This window comes from Saimiri boliviensis, chromosome 6 (assembly GCF_048565385.1).
Source record: "Saimiri boliviensis isolate mSaiBol1 chromosome 6, mSaiBol1.pri, whole genome shotgun sequence".
NCBI classification, from domain to species: domain Eukaryota; kingdom Metazoa; phylum Chordata; class Mammalia; order Primates; family Cebidae; genus Saimiri; species Saimiri boliviensis.
This window is the reverse complement of record NC_133454.1, coordinates 101,193,736-101,216,917: the sequence shown is the minus strand read 5'-3', so window position 1 is coordinate 101,216,917 and position 23,182 is coordinate 101,193,736. Positions and strand designations below refer to the sequence as shown.

At 40.8% G+C, this 23,182-nt stretch overlaps 1 protein-coding gene across 2 annotated transcripts in view; it reads right to left on the bottom strand.

The window, feature by feature from the left end:
* Positions 1-23,182, bottom strand: part of QSER1 (glutamine and serine rich 1) — a 90,073-nt gene that overhangs the window by 61,407 nt on the left and 5,484 nt on the right. Inside the window, exon 1 of one of the 2 annotated variants that reach the window (XM_010333173.3) lies at positions 2,927-22,752. The exons of the other annotated variant lie outside the window; for it this stretch is intronic. The gene's annotated coding sequence lies outside the window, so the exon portion shown is untranslated. Of the gene's footprint in view, positions 1-2,926; positions 22,753-23,182 lie in introns of those variants that run through there. 2 annotated transcript variants of the gene reach the window in all.

Sequence of the window (23,182 nt, the reverse complement as noted above, 5' to 3'; positions counted from 1 at the left end):
GCAAATTCCAAAAGAGGGGCATCCTACAAAATACTTGTCCAGTACTTCTGAAAATTGTGAAGGTCATCAAAAGCCAAGTAAAAGGAGGCTAAGGCAGGAGGATTGCTTGATACCAGACTGAGCAACATAGCAATACTTAGTCTCTAAAAAACTTGTAAAAGTTTGCCAGGCATGGTGGTGCTTGCCTGTAGTCCCAGCTACACATTTCGGCCCAGGAGTTCATGGGTGATCATGCCAATGAACTCTAGCCTGGGTGGCAGCACAAGACTCTGTCTCTTAAAGAGAAACAAAAACAAATAAACAAAAAATCCAACAACAAAAACAACAAACTAAGTTGGAGAAACTGTCACAGACAAGAGGAGACAGAAAAAGACATTAAGTAAATCTATGGAAATCTGAATAAATCATAGGCTTTAGTTAATAATAAAGTATTAATATTCGTTCATTAAGTGTAACAAATGTCCCATACCAATGTAAGATGGTAATAATACAGAAAACTAGGTGAGGGGGTGTATGGGAACTCTATACTATGTTCCTGATTTTTCTGTAAATCTAAAACAGTTCTCAAAAATTTAGTCTCCAATTTTAAAAAATATAAGCTGTGCTAAATCTAAACACAGCTTTCTAAGAGTTAGAATAATTATTGATCTAATTTATAAATATCAGGGGTTTTCAGGGGGAAGAGGGTGTTCCTTATAAATCTTTGCTAACTCCAATCACTTTTTGAACAGGCAAGGAATTATCATAACTAACTCGTTTCCTTGCCTCTGCTTTTGCCCCTCCTTCCCCTCATCCTCAGCCTGAGTTGTTCTCTGAAAAAGGTAAAGTCAAATCATGAAAAATTTTCCAGTGGCTTCCTACCTCACAAGTAAAAGCCACAACTTCTTATAAAGTTCTCAAGGCACTGCATGATCTAGTTGCTGCTCCCTTACACCTCTGACTTTAGCTCCTATTTTTCACTTCAGCCACATAGGTCTCTTGCCTCATCCCTCAAACTCACAAGGCTGGTTCACTTCCTTATTTCCCTTTAGGTCTCTGCTTAAATTTCACCTCACCTGTGCTGTTAAAGCTATTCTCTTTTATAATAAAAGACCTTTTCCTGTTTTTAACAGAAGTTCAAGTTCTCTCATGACATAATTTAGTTAGCATGGAAAGAGGGTCATCATACAGTGTTAAGGGAAAAAAGCAAGTTGCTACATATTATATCATTTATATCTTAAACAAAGAAAGAAGTAAGACAGCTGAGCATGGTGGCTCATGCCTGTAATCCCAGCACTTTGGGAGGGAGGCCAAGGTGGGCAGATCGCTCGAGGTCAGGAGTTCAAGACCAGCATGACCAACATGGAGAAACTCCATCTCTCCTAAAAATACAAATTAGCCAGGCATGATGGTGCATGCCTGTAATCCCAGCTACTCGGGAGGCTGAGGCAGGAGAATTGCTTAAACCTAGGAAGCGGAGGTTGTGGTGAGACAAGATTGCACCATTGCAACCCAGCCTGGGCAACAAGAGCAAAACTTCATCTCAAAAAAAACAAAATCATATTCATCCAACCTTAGTGATGATTGGTAATTTTTCATGAACTGCATAACACCATCAAATATGAAGGTGGTTTCTAGATAAGCCTTGCTGACATGCATGTAATCAATATCTTATGGTTGGTCCATCTCCATATACCATATAAAAATGTTTCTAAAAAATCTGTATGCTTTATGGTTTTAAAATCAATTTCAGAAGGTATTAACCCTGATAATCTGATAGTCACTGGTCTGTTGAGATTGTTTATTTTCTAAATGAAAGCCAGAATTTCTTTTTTATAATCCTAAATGGGAAAAGCATGCCTCAAAACACGGTCTTGATTTCTAATTCCTATGTTTGGAGCAGTATAGACTCTTCTTTTAATATATGTACATTTACGTAAGATAGGACCTACTGTGGCCCAGAATAGCCCTTCTTAATCCCCAAACCCTGGATAGGCGCGGTAGGGAAAGAAATAGGAAACTTTTACCATCACCCTACATACTCCCAAGTATTACCTCAGCTAAATCCTAGAGACAAATGAACCAAGTCTCAATCTTCATGTTCCCAGCCTAGCATAAAACAAATCTTCCATCTCCTCCCCACACACTCACGAGTAAGGTATGAAACTGAGGACAAGGAGGGTTAGAATTTTGGAAAGGGAAGTACCTTCTTTCAACCACTAATAATTTCCTCAGAAAAACAAAACACCTATAACACCAGCACTTTGGGAGGCCAAGGCTGGAAGATTGTTTGAGACCAGGAATTCAAGATCAGCCTGGGCAACATAGTGAGACCCTATCTCTACAAAAAATAATTAGCTGGGCATAGTGGCACCTGTGGTCCCAGCTACTCAGGGGGCTAGGGTAGGAGGGTTGCTTGAGCTCAGCAGGTCAAGGCTGCAGTGAGCCATGATCAGGCCACTGCACTTCAGCTTGGGTAAAAGAGCAAGACTATCTCAAAAGCAAAACAAAACAAAAACAAAAAAATTTAAAAGAAACCAACAAAGATTAGTTATTTGGTTACTGCTCTAAACTGTTTAAGTGTGACAGTTTTTTAGTCAACTTCACTATAACAAATAAAATTAATTTCTAAAGCAGATATAGCTGAGGCAAAAAATCATCTAAAATGTCCAATCATGCAGTGAATATGGTATAAGATTGTAAGATAAAATGCTTTTAAATATATTATTGAGACTATGCTCTTATGATTTATATCCAGATATTAATAACATATAAACCTACTCTTTGGATAGCCTACTTTTATGTCGACAATGCTTAAGAAATAAAACACATTTCAGGTTTAAAACTCAATTAGCAAAAATTTCATGAAATATGTTAAATCTGAGAAAACAAGCCAGTACTTGCACACAAGTAATAAGTTACTTAAGCACTGAATACATGATTTCACCTTAAGTAGTCATATCACATTCTTCTTTTTGTGTTGAATAATTTGGCCACTAATACCTAGAATATAATAAAAACAGAATTCTCTTTAAGCTTTGAAAATATTATTTTAGATATATCAACTTTTCATAGTTGAGAAAAATAAACACTCTGGATTTGAAGTTAGGAGCCACAAATTCCAGTCCTGATTCTGCAAATAAATGCTACAAGACTTTGACCAAAGTACACAGTCTTGTAGAATACTCGTTTCCTACTTATAAAGCCTAATGTTCTTTGCAGTTCTAATATTCTCAGTTAAGATGAACATTTTTACTTCATTTAGCACACAGTATTCTTTGGTATAAAATCTGAACAGAAATAAACACTAAGTCCACTGAATTAACTCTGCATGGAACTCTACCATATACCTATCCCATTCATAACTAAATGCCAAATATTTTTAAATCTTTATTTTGTTTTAGCTAATCCACAGTTTGATAATTTAAAAGCAAAAACATGTAGCCTAAGAATAATCAGCTCTTGTTAAGAAATTATTTATCATGAATTTGAAAAAATAAACTAGGGAACTTTGAAACAACTGTGTAACAGCTGTACAAGGGCACACGCTCCACAAACAGGCTACAGGATTCAAATATAGTTCTATATAAAGTCTGTGACTTACAGGCTAGCCACATAGACAATTAGTTAGACTTAACCAAGTCTCCATTTCCTCAATAGTAAAATATGAGTAATAGTAACACCTACCCTCATCAGGTTGTTGTAGGAGTAAACAATAAAGCACAAACCGGTCAGCAGCAGCTAGCATAGTCCAGCACTTGGCGCATAATGAATGCTGAATCAATTCTGCTATTGTTGCACCTAAAGGTAAGGTCTGCATTTATACAACTGACATTTATTGACTACCAAGTGTCATGCTAGGGACTAGAGAAACAAAACAACACAAGTAAATAAATGTATACAATCTGGGAAGACTTCCTCTAGGACATGACAACTGAGTATTGAAAAGGAGAAATTATCCAAAGAAGGAAAAAAGAAAAGAAGGTTCCAAGAAGATAAAATTCCATATACAAAGACCTAGAAATATCCCCAAGATGGCACATTAGAACTGTATGTAGTAATTCAGCATGCTTATATCAGAGAATAGGAATATGAAGTAGACAGGAACCAAACTATGGAATATTATATTACCAAATAAGGATCTCACATTTTATCTTCAAGGGTATCAACAGCCTCCCAAGAATTTTAGTTAGAGTTAAATTTATACTTTTTTGAGACAGTGTCTTGCTTTGTTGCCCAGGCTAGAGTGCCGTGGTATGATCATAGCTCACTCTAGGCATGACCTTCCAGGCTCAAGCAATCCTCCCCCATCAGCCTCCTCAGTAGCTGGAATCACAGACATGCGACACCATGCCTGGCCAGTTTTTAAATTATCTTTTTATAGAGACAAGGTCTCCCTATGTTGCCCAGGCTGATCTTGAACTCCTGGGCTCAAGCAATTCTTCCATCAATGCCTCCTTAACGTGCAGGGATTACAGGTGTGGGCCACCTGACCTGGTCTAAAGAATGGTTTGTAACCAGGTGTCCTCATCAGCATCACCTGGTTAGTTTCTTTCAAACAATATACATCCAGATCTCCCTTTCAGAAATTATTGATGAGTAGTTCTGACATGTGACATGGGATCCTAACAAGTTTACTCTGAAAAGTTCAAGCAAATCACTATCTTAGATAATCTGATAAATACTGTGTGGAACAGAGGGAACCTTAATTAAAGACAGAAGGCCAAGATTCTACAGCAGAAATCCAGGTAAGAACTCATGAGGACAAAACAGTGGCAATAGCTAGATACTTAAGAATTCTTTTAAAATACAATTGAGAAGAATTGTGGGGAAGACAGAGAAATCATGAATGATACTGAGACACCCACAAGGCTGAACAAATGCAGACAGTTTCAATTTTGAAAGCACTGAACTTGAAGTGTTCAAGAGATATATTGTGAGAAATAATAAAAAACGGGCTAATGAATATTCCTACTTAGGACTCAGAAGAGAAATGTGAGCTGGAAATAAAAAATTGGGGATCATTACAAAATGAGTGTTTTTTAAAGTCGTGGAAGTGAAAGAAAATGTCTAAGAGCAACTCACATCAGAAGTGGGCTGAGGAGAGGTTATAGGGACACTGCTTTACACATATGACCAATAATACTAATTCCCATTTCTCAATGTTATTTATCTGGAATTCAAAATTCCTGCAACTCAACTGAAGTACCACTCTTCTCTCTTACACTTAAGATATCACAGAAATATATGACTAATAATACTATTATAGGATGTATTAGTCCATTTTCACGTTGCTATAAAGAATGAACTGCAACTAGGTAATCTATAAAGAAAAGTTTAATTGACTCACAGTTCGGCATGGCTGGAGAGGCCTCAGGAAACTTACAATCATGGCAGAAGGTGAAGGGGAAGCAAGGCATGTCTTCACAAGGTGGCAGGAGAGAGAACAGCATGCTGGAAACCCCTATGAGCCAGTCACCTTCCCTGAGGTTTCCCTTGACATGTGGGGATTGCAATTTGAGATGCGATTTCGGTGGGGACACAGAGCCAAACCATATCATTTGGGAGGGTCCTTCACCCCTCCCAAACCCCATGTCCTTTTCACTTTTCAAAACCAATCATGCCTTCCCAACAGTCCCCCAAAGTCTTAACTCATTGCAGCATTAACTCTAAAGTCCAAGTCCAAAGTCTCATCTGAGACAAGGTTAAGTCCCTTCCACCTATGAGCCTGTAAAATCAAAGCAAGTTAGTTGCTTCCAAGATACAGTGGGGGTACAGGCATTGGGTAAATGCTTCCATTCCAAATAGGAGAAATGCACCAAAACAAAGGTGCCAGGGCCCCCATGCAGGTCTGAAACCCAGTCATTAAATTTTAAAGCTCCAAAATTTCCTTTGTCTCTATGTCTCACATCCAGGGCACACTGATGCAAGGGGTGGGGAGGCTCCCACAGCCTTGGGCGGCTTCACCCCTGTGGCTCTGCAGGATATAGCCACTGCAGCTTTCATGGGTTGGCATTGAGTGTCTGTGGCTTTTCCAAGTGTGTGTTGCAAGCTTTCAGTGGATCTACCTTTCTGTGGTCTAGAGGACTGTGGCCCTCTTCTCACAGCGTCCCAGTGGGAAGTCTGTGTTGGGGCTCCAAACCTACATTTCTCTTCTGCACTACCCTAGCAGAGGTTCTCACCATGAGGGTTCTGCCCCTGCAACAGACTTTTGCCTGGACATCCAGGCATTTCCATACATCCTCTGAAATCTAGGTGGAGGTTCCCAAACACAACTCTTGTCTTCTGCACACCTGCATGCCCAACAACACGTGGAAGCTGCCAATGCTTGGGCTTGCACCCTCTGAAGCAATGACGCGAGCTGTACCTTGGCTTTTTTTAGCCATGGCTGGAGCTGGAGCAGCTGGGACAGAGTGCCCTGTCCTGAGGCTGCACAGAGCAGCAGACAGGTCCTATGAAACCATTTTTCCCTCCTAGGCCTCCAGGCTTGTGATAGGAGGGGCGCTGTGAAGATCTCTGAAATGCCCTGGAGACATTTCCGTCATTGTCTTGGATATTAACATTCACCACCTCATTACTTATACAAATTTGTGTAGCTGGGTTGAATTTCTCCCTAGAAAATGAGTTTTTCTTTTCTACCACATAGGCTGCAAATTTTCCAAACTTAATGCTCTGCTTCCCTTTTAAATAAAAGTTCCAATTTCAGAAAATCTCTTTGTGAATGCAATGACTGAACACTTACAGGATCAGCTAGGTCACATCTTGAATGTTCTGCTGCTTAGAAATTTCTTCTGCCAGATACCCTAAATCATTTCTCTCAAGTTTAAAGTTTTACAGATCTTTAGGGCAGGCCAAAATGCTGCCAGTTTCTTTGTTAAAGTATAGCAATAGTGACCTTTGCTCCAGTTCCCAATAAGTTCCTCATCTCCATCTGAGACCACCTCAGCCTGGACTTCATTGTCCGTATCACTATCTGCATTTTGGTCAAAAACATTCAACAAATCTCTAGGAAGTTCCAAACTTTCCCACATCTTCCTGTCTTCTTCTGAGCCCTCCAAACTGTTCCAATATCTGCCCATTACCCAGTTCCAAAGTCACTTCCACATTTTCAAGTTATCTTTATAGCACTGCCCTACTCCCATTATCAATGGTCTACATTAGTGCATTTTCATACTGCTATAAAGAATGACCCAAGACTGGGTAATTTGTAAAGGGAAGAAGTTTAATTGACTCAAACCCAAGCATTGGTGGCTTCCATGTGTTGCTGGGCCTCTCAGCATGGCTGAAGAGGCCTCAGGGAACTTACAATCATGGCAGAAGAGGAAGGGAAAGCACGTCTTCACAAGGCAGCAGTAGAGAAAGAGCAAGCACAGGGGAAACTGTCACTTTTAAACCATTAGATCTCAGGAGAACTCTCTCACTACTATGAGAACAGCATGGGGAACCCTGCCCCCATGAGCCAATCACCTCCTATGAGGTCCCTCCCTCAACACATGGGGATTACCATTTGAGATGAGATTTGGGTGGGGACACAGAGACAAATCATATCATAGGGATCAACTTTATCTTATTTAAAGACAATGAGTAATCATTCATAACTTGGTACTTTTTGATTTTTTTATTTCTAAAAACATAGGATACATGTGCAGAACATACAGGTTTGTTACATAGGTATACATATGCCATGGTGGTTTGCTGCACCTACTGACACGTTCTCTAAGTTCCCTCCCCTCGCCCTCCACCCCACAACAGGCCCTGGTGTGTGTTCTTCCTCTCTCTGTGTCCATGTCATTACTTGTTCCTCTCTGTCATTATTTGTTCCCCTCTCTGTGTCCATGTCATAAAATCAATTACCTGAGACGCATATTTAAGGGACAGGTAGAGGAAGGGGAAACCACAAGGGAGAATGAGAAAGTTTAACTAAAAACTTGAGAGAAAAAAATAGGAATGTCTCCAAAAATCAAAGGAATAAGTTTCAAGAAAGGACTAACTGCTGCAGTAAGATTAGACAGCTAGAGAAACTGTTTGAGGAAACAGTAATAATAAATAAAGCATAGCTATAACACACATACTACATATACATTACCTATACAAGTTTTACATTATACTATCTCCTCCCACAACCCCTTGGGCTGGAAAGTTCTGTGGAACAGAAGGCTAGGACCAAAACAGAAAAAGCCAACTGGAACAAGAAAGTAGTTATAAAAACGGCATGAAGGAGGTAGGAAAAGGCAGGGAACAGAAAGAATAAAGTGATTGTAAATAATTTATCACCTAGATCTAAAATGTCCATTCTGATTTTGACTCTATTTAGCTTTGATCTTAAAGCTTTTGTTTAAAAATTCTCATTATATTGGCAGTGTAGCTGCAGAAGATTTCTAACATCCATTTCAATTATTTTCAAGAGAAATTTTCAACTTAGGTCTATATGTCTTTACTGAATATACGCATGCAAAAGGTATGAGTGAAAAGCATACACATAACAAATTTCCTGCCATCATGACCTATGTAACCACAGGAGATTAAACAGCATACAAGTGTCTAGCCAATTCTACAAAACAGAACAAAACAAAAATATAGCAGAGCAGGGACAATTAATTTATTTATCCAACAAACATTAGATGTTATGTACTAGGCAGTGAGTAAGGCGCTGGGGACACAAGACAAGACAGGATAAGTCTTTGAAGAGCTTGCAGTTTAGTAGTGAGACAGGGTGATAAAAGGAAACCAACTAATAAAATAATTATGAACTCTGTCAAATGAATAAAGAAGGAGAAAATCTAAATATAGAGATTATGGGAGAAGGAGGACACAGTGATCAGCAAATGCCTCCCAGAATAAGGGATCTTAAGCAAGCTCTGCCCCAAACCAAAGGAAAAGAAAGAACAGTTAGGAAAAGGCCTAAAGTGGGAAGAGTCTGGAACACAGAGAAGCTAAAAGAAGACCAACATATTATGAGTGTATTAAAGGAAGAGAGTGAGCACTAGGAGATCCGTGGAATGGTAGTAGTTAAGAGTTGGACATGGAAAGCCGCCTGGGCACAATGAGTCTGGATTTCATTTCAACTGCAATGGAAAACCAACAGATTTTTAAGCATGGGAGTGTCTAAATTACATTTTATAAATGTAGCTACCTGCTACACAACTTATCTTAGTTTCCAAACTAAAATAGACACCAAGGGAATTATAAAATCAAAATATACCTTATAATGTCATGACCACACCTCATCCCCCATATACACATGACTACCCAAGTAGCTCCAAGTTTCACGAGAAATTGCTTTTAAAATAAATGTTAAAGAATCTAGAATTTAGGCCAGGAGCAGTGGCTCATGCCTGTAATCCCAGCACTTTGGAAGGCTGAGGCAGGTGGATCACCTGAGGTCAGTTCAAGACCAGCCTGACCAATGTGGCAAAACCGTCTCTACTAAAAATACAAAAAAAATTAACCGGGCATGATGGTGTGCACCTGTAGTCCCAGCTACTTGGGAGGCTGACGCAGGAGAATCTCTTGAACCCGGCAGGCAGAGGTTGCAGTGAGCCAAGATTGTGCCACTGCACTCTAGCCTGGGCAACAAGAAACTCTGTCTCAAGAAAAAAAAATCTAGAGTATAATGAACTTGGCTATCAACTGCTGCATAATATCACACTTTTAGTTTTAAAAAAATCAGTGAAAATATCAAATGGATAAAGCTGTTATTGATAAAGAATACTTCCCTTCCTTGAACCCAGTTTTGCAGAAAATAATGGTAGAAGAGACAGATGAGTCAAATATGGTAAACTTTTCAAGAAATGAATAAGCAATAATAAAAAAGGCAATCACAAGTGTAGAACAGACATGGGGAAATTGGAGCATCCATATATTTCTTTTTATTTTTTGAGAGAGAGTCTTGCTCTGCTGCCCAGGCTGGAGTACAGTGGCGCAATCTCAGCTCACTTTAACCTCTGCCTCCTGGGTTCAAGCAATTCCCCTGCCTCAGCCTCCCTAGTAGCTGAGACTATAGGTGTCTGCCACCCCGCCTAGCTAATTTTTGTATTTTTAGTAGAGATAAGGTTTCGCTTTGTTGGCCAGGTCAGTCTTGAACTTCTACGTGATCTGCCGGCCTTGGACTCCCAAAGTGCTGGGATTCTGGGCATGAGCCACCACACCTGACCCATATACTTCTGATGGCAATATAGAAATGGTACAGCCACTTTAGGAGAGAGAAATTGGGCAATTCCTCAAACTGTTAAACATAAATTTGCAACAATTCCACTCCCAGATATCTACCCAGGAAACATGTTCATACAAAGTCCTACATGCAAATGTCCATAGCGGCATTATTTGCAATAACCAAAAAGTGAAAACAACCCAAATGTCCATCAAAAGAGTTCAGATAAACAAAATGTGCTATGTCTATACAATGAAATACTATTCAGCCACATACATCATTAATGATCTTTACCAAAAAATCCTATTTTATTTTGTACAAATGATACACTCAAGTTGGTTAAACAGAAGATGCTTCTGTTTTCACTAAGCAAGGTAAAATGAGTAGTATGGAATTTCCTGTCTAGTGGGGTGACAGAGTATATTAAAAACACAGTATCAGTTCCACACAGTATTCACAACAAAAAGAGACAGATGTTGGCATTTCTAACAGATGCCCAAGAAAAACACTGCCAAAATCAAGGCAGCTAAGAATTTCTGTCTGCTGTTTCACAGGGAAATAATGAAATGTGATGGTGATATGGCATATGCTTGGCTACATCCACGATAACAATAACCACCAAGGCCTCAATTGGACTACTCCAAAATGCCACTTCATCATCTTCCTTTTCTATTTCTGTTATCATTTGCATTACCAATCTTTCTTCTGAACAAAGACAACATTTTCAGGTCCTAAGTGTTCCCCATTTCCAATATTTTTTTTTGTAATGTTTTTCTTTTCTTTTGAGAAAGTGTCTCATTCTGTTGCCCAGGTAGAGTGGTAATCATGGCTCACTGCAACGTTGACTTCCTGGGCTGAAGTGATTCTGCTGCCTCAGCCACTTCAGTAGCTGGGACTCCAGGTGTGTGCCACAAAGCTCAGCTAATTATGTATTTTTTGTAGAGACAGGGATCTCCCTATGTTGCTCAAGCTGGTCTCAAACCCCTGGGTTCAAGAGATCTGTGCCTGCCTTGGCCTCTCAAAGTGCTGGAACTAGAAGCATGGGCCACCGTGCACAGTCTATGTTTTTCTTTTAAAAGAAAGACAGGGCCAGGAGTGGTGGCTCATGCCTGTAATCCCAGCACTTTGGGAGGCCAAGGCGGGCAGATCACCGGGTCAAGAAATCAAGATCATCCTGGCCAGCATGGTGAAGCCCCGTCTCTATTAAAAATACAAAAAATTAGCTAGGTGTGGTGGTGCATGCCTGTAATATCAGCTACTCAGGAGGTGGAGGCAGGAGAATCACTTGAACCTAGGGGGCAGAGGCTGCAGTGAGCCAAGATCGTACCATTGCACTCCAGCCTAGGTGACAGAGTGAGATTCTGTCTAAAAAAACAAAAGAGAGAAATACATCCATCAAAGCAAATTATTTTGTGTTTTCACATACTAACCACCTGTAAAGACCAGCATGTTTGTTTAAGAGACAGACAAAAATGGTTATATGGGTCCTAGATGGTTTCTCTTATTTTGGCTACAAAGGAATTACTTAAACTAATATATAGCTGCTTCCTTTTCAACACATAACACAGCTCATATTTCCATGATTAAAATGTATGGGTACTACAAAATATTTTTTTTTTCAGCTTTTTCAACATATCTTTTTGTTTGTGGCTTAGTCTTTCATTTAAATTTTCTCCCTTGTTTGAGAAACTTGTAGAGCCAGTTTTTCATATCACAAATTTATGTATTATTATTAACACAGTATGATTTCTGGCATTAGATGAAGGAAATCTGTCTAAAAATACATTTATCACAATTCACATGTGGATATGAACTAGATTTACAGACAAACATATATACATCTTTGGTTTAATACAAGAATTTAATAACATTTTAGGGAAAAAAAGAAGATTTTCAGGTGAACCAAAATCCAAAGTTGTACAATTTATTTTCTACTCAATGTGCTCTTCTTTCCTTAAAAATTTTTAGAATTATCTAGAAGCTTAAAAAGTTTAATACTTCTGTTTTCCTAAGGAAATTTCCACAAATTTTTTAAAAAAATAAAAAAATAAAAAAATTAGCCAGACTTTTAATAAAACCAGTAGTGTTTTATCCTGCTGTAACTGTACTATACTACTTATTTTAATTGTACTATAAGAAGACTGACTTCAGGTACTAAAACCAGTAAAATATTTATAGATTACCTTAAAATATCCTACCTATTGTAGTCATGTCAAAAAAAAAGTAAGTCTTTATCTTTCAGAGTTCTCTCTCATACTATGGTTGAAAGGGATACATAACCAGAAATTTGCTTTGAAATGATACATGGGAGTAGGGACAGAAAGTATGTAGGGATATACATGAAAGAAGAATGACCATGTACTAAAATTGTTGAAGCTGGGTAATGGATACACAGGGGTTCATTATACCTTTCTCTAAATTTGTTTGGTTTGAAATTTTCTGTAAAAGTGTTGTTACTGGCTGGATGTGGTGGCTCATGTAGAAAATCGCAGCACTTTGGGAGGGTCAGGCAGGAGGATCACTTGAAGCCAGAAGTTTGAGACCACCCTGGGAAAATAGCAAGACCCCATCTCTACAATAAACAAAAACAAAAATAAACTCCAATTTAGGCAGGCATGGTAGTACATGCCTGTAGTCCTACCTACTTGGGAGGCTGAGATAGGAGGATTGCTTGAGCCCAGGAGTTTGAGGTTACAGTGAGCCACTGCACTCTAGCCTGGATGACAGAGTAAGACCCTGTCTTTAAAAAAAAAATTCTTTTTCTATGAGACGGAGTTTTGCTCTTGTTGCCCTGGCTGGAGTGCAACAGTGCAGTCTTGGCTCACTGCAACCTCCACCTCCCGGGTTCAAGTGATTCTCCTGCCTCAGCCTCCCAAGTAGCTGGGACTACAGGCATGTGCGAACATACCCGGCTAATTAAGTATTTTTAGTAGAGATGGGGTTTCACCATGTTGGTCAGGCTAGGTCTTGAACTCCTGACCTGAGGTGATCCTCCCACCTCAGCCTCCCAAAGTGCTAGGATAATAAGGTGTGAGGCACCACACCCAGCCCCAATTTTTTTAACTTAAAAAAAAAAATCTAAAAAAGTCTTCTTTATAATAGAGAAAATCAACTTTAGGGTGGCTAATTCTTGTTCTGCATTATTATTAATTCACAACAAAGGTTAATATAAAGAAAGAAATTGTAATGAATTTTAGGAGTATATATTTTGAAACAAGTTACACACTAAAAAAGATTTTATAACATATTAAATGTCAAAACACACAAGTTTACTATCTTTTAAATTTTCTCTAATCATATCTGTTAAGCGCAAACAGCAGACATACTGTGAAGTATGCTTGGTATATATGAGAATGATGCTAACATGACCTTAAAAGGTAGAACAGTAGATCGAGGTTAATTAGCTGGTATACTAGATTAGCTTTTAAAAGCAAGTTTGGAATCTTCAACTCCTATGCCTTACTAAAACACAACTTATCAGTCTTAGAAACAATTCTAATCAATACCATATTAGAGGATCAGATTTCAGCCAAAATCTTGCTATTTAAACAAAAGTAATGCAAAGGTATTATTAACAAATAGCAAAAGACCATCTCTAGGTTTTGGGTTTCTTGAGGAGTTGGGATTTTTGGCATAGGCACAGTTCTACTTAATTCCAGTCCTTCCAAATGGTTCACACTTTTATTTCGGCATCATTCCACCAGTCCCATGTGGCTCTGGCCAAATCAGTCTCTGACTTGAAGTAGTTTAATGTCTATTTAAGTGAGGACAGTACCAGCTGCTTTACCGGCATAATGTTCATCTTGCAGTTTTGCTCAACATGAGAAATGACTTAAAATGTTAAGCCATCTAATTTAAGCAGATACAAGCAAAAGTATTTTAGCTCATCCACATATTTGTGTTTGCTTCACTGGATCAGACAAATCTGGTCTCGAGTTACTTAAACAGGATCAGTGATCACACAGTAATGAGAATGATGGCATTAGGACAGATGAAAATTTCATTATTTCATGTTTAGTTACACCCCATAAATCCCTACATGCCTAGCAACATAGGACAAGCTACATGGTCAGGTTCGCTAAATAGCCTTTAACTTACAGAGGCCAAATTTAAGCTCTGAAATATTAGACAAGTAAAAGCAGAATATCTCTCATTAAACATATTCTTTATTAAATCAATATTTATTGAACACTTATTATATGCCAGGCAAGTGGGGGAAAACAGCTGAACTTCTACTGTCAGAAAACACCCAAGTTAAAGGACAGACTACAATAAACAACAACAGAGAAGTATTTATATCAAGGTTTGATAAATGTTATGAAGAAACTTTAAGCAGGGCTTGATAGTGATGGCGGTGCATGCAATTCTATTGAGGGTACTAAGGAGAGGCCACTGAACAACATGAGGGAGGAAGTCATGCAGACTATCTCAGGGAAAAGTGGTCCTGGCAGAGGAAACAGCCCAAAGACCCTAAGATAAGAGCATTCTTAACATCATTCAAGGAGCAGTGAAAAACAATGTGTTTCATTCAAAGATAAAAAAAGAGAAGGCAGAGTGCAGTGGCTCACACCTGTAATCCCAGCACTTTGGGAGGCTGAGGTGGGTGGATCACCTGAGGTCAGGAGTTCAAGACCAGCCTGGCCAACATGGTGAAACCCTGTCTCAACTAAAAATACAAAAAAATTAGCTGGGCATTGTAGCAGGTAACTATAATCCCAGCTACTTCCAGAGGATGAGGCAGGAGAATCATTTGAACCTGGGAGGCAGAGGTTGCAGTGAGCCGAGATCAAGCCACTGCACTCCAGCGTGGGCAACAAGAGCAAAGCTCTGTCTAAAAAAAGAGAAGCCGGGCGCGGTGGCTCAAGCCTGTAATCCCAGCACTTTGGGAGGCCGAGGTGGGTGGATCACGAGGTCAAGAGATTAAGACCATCCAGGTCAACATGGTGAAACCCCATCTCTACTAAAAATACAAAAAATTAGCTGGGCATGGTGGCGCGTGCCTGTAATCCCAGCTACTTGGGAGGCTGAGGCAGGAGAATTGCCTGAACCCAGGAGGCAGAGGTTGCGGTGAGCCGAGATCGTGCCATTGCACTCCAGCCTGGGTAACAGGAGCGAAACTCCATCTCAAAATAAATAAATAAATAAATAAATAATTAAAAAAAGAGAATATCATTCTGCACACTCACACAAAAAAAGCAAAATGAGTGGATATGCTGAAACCAGGCCCACATCCTATCATTTACCTCTTCATATTATACAACATCTTTACACATATTCATATTCACTGCCAGCACACTGCTTAAGAAATGCTTACTATTGGCTGGTTGTGGTGGCTCACACCTGTAATCTGCAGAAAGGCATAGACTGCAGAAAGGCATAGAATGGAGAGCCCTGGCTAGACCGGCCTGAATCATTGTAAGGAAATGGTGTTAGTAGCAGCCTAATAACAGAAAGTGACCTAGCATGTGGCTGAAATTAAAACACCAGAAGCAGCAACAGGGATAAACATTAAGCAAATAAATAAGATTTCCTGTAAGCAAGTTAACCCAAGGAGCAGGTAATTTTTTATTTTTTACAAAACTTGTAGTGTCATTTGAATTAGCGGCAAAAGAAACTTACTGGGGCGGATGTGGTGGCTCATGCCTGTAATCCCAGCACTTTGGGAGGCCAAGGCAGGTGGGTGGATCACTTGAGGTCAGGCATTCCAGACCAATCTGCTCAACACAGTGAAACACCGTCTCTACTAAAAATACAAAAATTAGCTGGTCATGATGGTGGCCATCTGTAATCCCAGCTACTCAGGAGGCTGAGCCAGGATAATTGTTTGAACCCAGGGAGCTGAGATCGCACCACTGCACTCCAGCCTGGGTGGGAGAGCACGACTCTGTCTCTAAATAAATAAATACCTTATTAAAGCACTGTTTCCCAATGTAACATTTTTTCTTCTAATTTCAAAAGTTAGCACTTTCAAGTCATCATTCAAATATCATTTCAATGAGCCTGCCCAGTCCACCTTGTTTGTAAATCTGCAGCACCTCCCTCATCTACATCCCATTCTTCCTTATTCTGCTTTTCTTTTTCTGGTATCACCTCCCAACATACTAGATAATATACAGTTATATTCATTTTTTAATCAGCTGTTTCACCCCATTTCCCTCAGGATCTTGGTTTTGTTCTCATGTATCCCAAGCCCCCAGAACAGTGTCTAGAGTGTAAGAGGTGCTTCAGTTAAAATTTCTGCTACCCATACCCTATGGCAAACTATTCAATCTGGTATAAGCCTATGTCCCCAAGTTTTCTCCAAAAACTTTTAGCAAAAGTATGCTTGGGGAAAATGATAATCATTTTTTAAATCTCCAAGCACAAATGTTAAATCCCAAAGGGCTAACATCCTTCTTCAAAGTATTCTATCACTAACCCTCTTTCATACTTCATTTGCCAATTCTATTTAATCCTACACCCTCAACTTCCCAAAAGGATTTTTCCCTGAAAGCTTGTGATTAATAGCACAATCTCTGAAGTTACACCACTTGGGTTCAAATCCTGCCTCTGCCACTTACTAGCAGTGATGTTGGACAAGTAAAATTTATCTCTGCTTGAGTTTCCTTGTCTATAAAATGGTCTAGGGCCGGGCGTGGTGGCTCAAGCCTGTAATACCAGCACTTTGGGAGGCCAAAGCGGGTGGATCACGAGGTCGAGAGATCGAGACCATCCTGGTCAACATGGTGAAACCCCGTCTCTACTAAAAATACAAAAAAATTAGCTGGGCATGGTGGCGCGTGCCTGTAATCCCAGCTACTTAGGAGGCCGAGGCAGGAGAACTGCCTGAACCCAGGAGGCGGAGGTTGCGGTGAGCCAAGATCGCGCCATTGCACTCCAGCCTGGGTAACAACAGCGAAACTCCGTCTCAAAAAAAAAAAAAAGAAGCCAACACTGACAAGACCTAGGTCAGTGGTTCTTAAAATCTCCTCGCTGGACAAGCAGCATAAGAATCGCCTAGGAACTTGTTAGGAATGCAAAATCTTGAGCTCCACTCAAGTCCTATGGATTCAGAAACTCTGGAGTTGCGCCCAGAAACCTGTGTTTCAACAAGCCATCTGGGTGGTTCTGAAGTACCACTGAGCTACAGGAAGATCCTACCAGGGAAGGGAACTGCCAGGCTTGTTCTTGCCTTAGGACATTTGCACTTGCTGCTTCCTCAGATCTCAGGGACGTGCACTTCCTCTAGGAGAAAATTTTCTTAATTATATGCTTGCCTGACTCCCTTACCTAAGAATGTAAACTCCATAAGAACAGAGATTTTTTATCTTTTTGTCGTTGTTTTTGTTTTGAGACAGGTCTCACTCCCTTTGTCCATGCTGGAGTGCAGTGGTGCAATCACGGCTGACTGCAGCCTCCACCTCCCAGGCGCAGGGGATCCTCCCACCTCATCCTCCTGAATAGCTGGGACCACAGGCACATGCAACAATGCCAGGCTAATTTTTCTATTTTGTGGAGACAGGGTTTCACCATGTTACTTTGGCTGGTCTCAAACTCCTATGCTCAGGTGATCAGCCCCTCTTGGCATCCCAAAGTGCTGGGATAATGGGCACGAGCCACCACACCTGGTTGTTCCCTATTCTTTATAGAGTGTAGAGACTAAACTCCATGATCTGTCATCAGAAGCCCTCTAAAATCTAGTACCAATGCTCTATGGTATAGTGTTACTCTGGTGAGCTCCCCAATGAACCATACGTTGTGTAGTTTCCCTCCCATGATGATTCTGCACTGGACCAGGGACTGCTCTGACCAACGGAATGGCAAAAGTGATGCTGTGCCAGCTCAAGGCCCAGCCCTTAACTGGCCTAGCATTTCTTCCCTCTTGGAACACTTGTTCTTAGAAGTTCTTTCTTTGCACTAATCCCTTATTCCACTATGCAACATTAGCAATAATTCAGATCAGTTTCCATGAAATCTACCTGAAAAATGCTACCATGATCCCCTTGAACTCAAAATAATTTTTCCCACTAAGTCCCTGAAGTATTTTTGTACCTCTCAAAAAGTAATAGTCTACCAGGTATTAAAAGCATACTTATTTCATTCATTCATTTAATGTTTAATGGCACAATGCATCAGACACTGTTCTAAGTGCTGACAATAAAGTTAATAACCTATATGCTATTCTATATGCTAGACATCAATCTAAATACTTTTCTAGGTTTTCTCAGTCTTCAAGAATTCTAAAAGTATCCTCATTTTACATAAGGAAACTGAGGCAAAGAGAGGTTAAAAAACTTGTAAAAGATCATACTGCAAGTGGTGGAGTCAAAATACAAACCCAAACATTCTGACTCCAGAGTTTATGCTATCAACTACTATTCTAACCTGATTGTACAGATGTGAACAAGACGAAGAGCCCTGTTCTCATGGAACATGCATTCCATCAGTGATGGTTAGTGGTATGGGGAAAGAGTGGTTAGATGATACATGTAAATCCACAAAATTACTCCAGAGAGTGAGAATGCTCTGAAGTAAAACTGTGATGTATTAGTGATGTGCAGTTACTTTAGACAGGGCAGTCAGAGAAGGCCTTTCTGAGAAGGTAAAGTGGGAAAAGTCCTAACTATCAGGAAAAGCAGAAGAGCAAAGCAAAGACCTGGAAAGAGAACTTCAGGTAAAGAGAATAGCCAGTGAAGTCCTAAGACACAAATAATCTTAGCATGTTTCAGGAACAGAAGTAAAGCCAGTATGGCTGAAAGATGGTGGTAGGAGGGGAATTAAATGAGGTTGGAGAAATTAGCTGAGGCTTACATCAATAATGCAGGGCTTTGTAGGCCACGTTAAGTCATTGGATTTCTTTTCTTTTTTTTTTTTTTTTGAGACAGAGTCTTGCTCTGTCACCCAGGCTGGAGTGCAGGGTGCCATCTTGGCTCACTGCAACCTCCGCCTCCTAGGTTCAAGCTATTCTCCTGCCTCAGCCTCCTGAGTAGCTGGGACTACAGGTGCCCGCTGCCACATTAGGCTGATTTTTGTATTTTTAGTAGAGACAGAGTTTTGCCATGTTGGCCAGGCTGGTTTCAAACTCCTGACCTCAAATGATCCACCTGCCTCAGCCTCCCAAAGTGCTGGGATTACAGGCATGAGCCACTGCACCCAGCCAAGTCATTGGAGTTTACTAACAACAGAAGGTTCTAAGCAAGGTAATGACATGACCTGACTTACGTTTTTGAAAAGTTAATTCTGGCTGTTGCATACTTAATAAATTCTAGAAGGTCTAAAAGGAAGCAAGGAAAACAACAGGAGGCAACTGCAATAGTCTATGCAGGAAATTATGGATATGGAGATTGAACCAACAGGATTTGCTAAGGGACTCTATATGGGAAGGAATGAAATGAATCATGGATGGCTCTAACCTTCTTGACATATACAGTGCAATAAATGGTGATATTAATTACTGAGGTGGGGAAGATAGAGGAGGCCCAGGTTGAGAGGGTGACAATCATGTATTAGATGTGTCTTTTTTTTTTTTTTTTTTTTTTGAGAGGGAGTCTTGCCCTGTTGCCCAGGCTGGAGTGTGATGGCACAATCTTGGCTCACTGCAACCTCCACCTCCTGGGTTCAAGTGATTCTCCTGCCTCAGCCTCCGAAGGAGCTGAGATGACAGGCGCTGCCGCCATGCCTAGCTAATTTTTTGTATCTTTAGTAGAAAATGGGGTTTCACCACGTTGGCCAGGCTGGTCTTGAACTCCTGACCTCATGATCCACCCGCCTTGGCCTGCCTTGGCCCGTCTCGGCCTCCCCAAGTGCTGTGATTACAGGCGTGAGCCACTGTGCCAGGCCAGATGTGTCACTCTGAAACTACGTATTCAATATTCAAATGGAAATATCAGATGCTAGATATGAATCGAGAGATACAAATTTGAAAGTCATCTCATATTTATGGCAACCACACCTAGGATCAGTGGAGAGAGAAGAAAAAAGGACAGAACCTCAAGTTTCTGAGCACTTAGAAGCCAAGCAGAGAGGAAGAAAGTATATTACCCTGTCACCCTTCCAGATCACAAGTTCTTTATGAGGCAAGGCACTGTTTTCTTCATTTTTGTGGCACCCTGCAGAACTTAGCTGAGAAACAGAAACTCAGAGATGGCCAGTACATTTTAATGAGTGAATGCATGCTTGTTACTTGATTTCTCAAGCTTTCACTGCAGAAATATAATAACTCAAGGAGATACAGGCAACACTGCTTCACAATTGTAGCCACTTAAACATTTGTTTAATGAATGAAAGAAAACTGTGTTTTGGTAGACATATTTTAGTACTCATTGTTGCAGAGAAGAGAGCAAGGAAAGGAAGAAACAAGTAGAGCCTATATCCCCCCACACTGCTAACCAGTGAAAATCACAAACTTACCCTTCATCTTGGTCCCAATTACAGGGTAGAAGGGGAATGGCACTAGAGGCTGCAACAGGAAGAAAGGGGCTTCCAATTCCCACAATGAAGCAGAGTTCTGGCTTTCATGATATAAGTATGTATTAAGCACCAACTATATGCCATGAATTAAAGTAAATACTAAGTACTATAAATATAACAGCAAAAAAGATAGGGTTCTTCAAATAACCTCCATTCTGAGGAAGAAGATATGTATTACATAAATAACACATAAGTATATATTTCTTCTTTTTTTTTTTTCCTTTTTTTGAGACAGAGTCTCGCTCTGTCGCCAGGCTGGAGTGCAACGGCGCAATCTTGGCTCACTGGAAACTCCACCTCCTAGATGCAAGCGATTCTCCTGCCTCAGCCTCCCGAGTGGCTGTGATTACAGGCGTGCGCCACCACGTCTAGCTAATTTTTGTATTTTTAGAAGAGACAGGGTTTCACCATGTTGGCCAGAGTGGTCTCGATCTCTTTTTTTTTTTTTTTTTTTTTTTTGAGACGGAGTTTCGCTCTTGTTACCCAGGCTGGAGTGCAATGGCGCGATCTCGGCTCACCGCAACCTCCGCCTCCTGGGTTCAGGCAATTCTCCTGCCTCAGCCTCCTGAGTAGCTCGGATTACAGGCATGTGCCACCATGCCCAGCTACTTTTTTGTATTTTTAGTAGAGACGGGGTTTCACCATATTGACCAGGATGGTCTTGATCTCTCGACCTCGTGATCCACCCACCTCAGCCTCCCAAAGTGCTGGGATTTACAGGCTTGAGCCACAGCGCCTGGCTCGATCTCTTGACCTTATGATCTGCCTGCCTTGGCCTCCCGAAGTGCTGGGATTGCAGGCGTAAGCTACCACGCCCAGCCATAAATACTTATTTCTAAGAATATGAAAGTAAAATAAAATATTCTGTGAAAACATATACTGTTGCACAAAGCAACAAGGAGTGGGGGTTGAAAATACTGCAGGTTTCTTATATGAGATAACCTTAACAAGTCAGGCTGGGACGTGGGGATAGGGTGAGAGTTATCTAGATGAAGGTAAGACCAAGTAGGAAGGAATTTAGAGTAATCCAAAGAATTTAATATGGGCCAGTGCTAGGCATGGTGGCTCATGCCTGGGAGGCCAAGGCAGGAAGACTGCTTGATGCCAGGAGTTCAGGACCAGCCTGGTCAACATAGCAAGACCCCACCTCTACAAAAAATTTAAAAAGTAGTCAGGTGTGGTGGCACATGTCTGTAGTCCCAGCTACTTGGGAGGATCACTTGAGTCCAGGAGGTTGAGGCTGCAGTAAGCTATGTTCACACCACTGTACTCCACCCTGGGCAGCAGAGTTAGACCCTGTCACAAGAAACAGTAAAAAAGAAAATAAATTAAAAAAATAGGTCAGTACCCAGCAATCCAATTACTGGGTATACACCCAAAGGATTATAAATCGATCTATTATAAAGACATGTGCACACATATATTCACTGCAGCACTGTTTACAATAGCAAAGACTTGGAACCAACCCAAATGACCATCAAAGATAGACTGGATAAAGAAAATGTGGCACATATACACCATAGAATATTATGCAGGCATAAAAAAGGAAGAGCTCATGTCCTTTGCAGGGACATGGATGAATCTGGAAACCATCATTCTCAGCAAACTAACACAAGAACAGAAAACCAGACACTGCATGTTCTCACTCATAAGTGGGTGTTGAACACATGGACACAGAGAGGAGAACATCACACACTGGGGTCTGTTGGGGGGTGGGAGGCTAGGGGAGGGATAGCAGGGGGTGGGGAGACTGGGGAGGGATAACGTTAGGAGAAGTACCTAATGTAGATGACCGGGGGATGGAGGCAGTAAACCACCGTGGCATGTGTATACCTATGTAACAATCCTGCAAGAACTGCACATGTACCCCAGAACTTAAAGTAAAATAAAAAAAGTTAGTTAATTAAAAAAAAATAGGTCAGGGCCGGGTACAGTAGCTCACGCCTATAATCCCAGTACTTTGGGAGGTCAAGAGATCAAGACCATCCTGGACAACATAGTGAAACTCTGTCTCTACTAAAAATACAAAAATTAGCCAGGCGTGGTGGCACATGCCTGTAGTACCAGCTACTCAGGAGGCTGAGGCAGAAGAATTGCTTGAACTTGGGAGGCAGAGGTTGCAGTGAGCTGAGATTGCACCACTGAGCTCTGGCCTGGCAACAGAGCAAGACTGTGTCAAAAAAAAAAAAGAAAAAGAAAAAAAAATAGGTCAGTAAATGCAGAGCCATACAGGGCACATACAGAGAGCGGGGGGGCGGGGGGAGAGAGAGAGAGAGAGAGAGAGAGAGAGAGAGAGAGAGAGTGTGTGTGTGTGTGTGTGTGTGTGTGTCAGGCTCTCACTCTGTTACTCACGCTGGAGTACAGTGGCAGCATCACAACTCACTGCAACCTCCACCTCCCAGGGTCAAGCCATCCTCCCTCAGACTCCAGAGTAGCTGGGACCACAGGTGCACGCCACCATACTCGGCTAATTTTTTAAATTTATTTTTTGTAGAGATAGGTTTTTAACCACATTGCCCAGGCTGTTCTCAAACTCCTGGGCTCAAGCAATCCTCCCACCTCAGCCTCCTAAAGTGCTGGGATTACAGGTGCGAGACACCACGC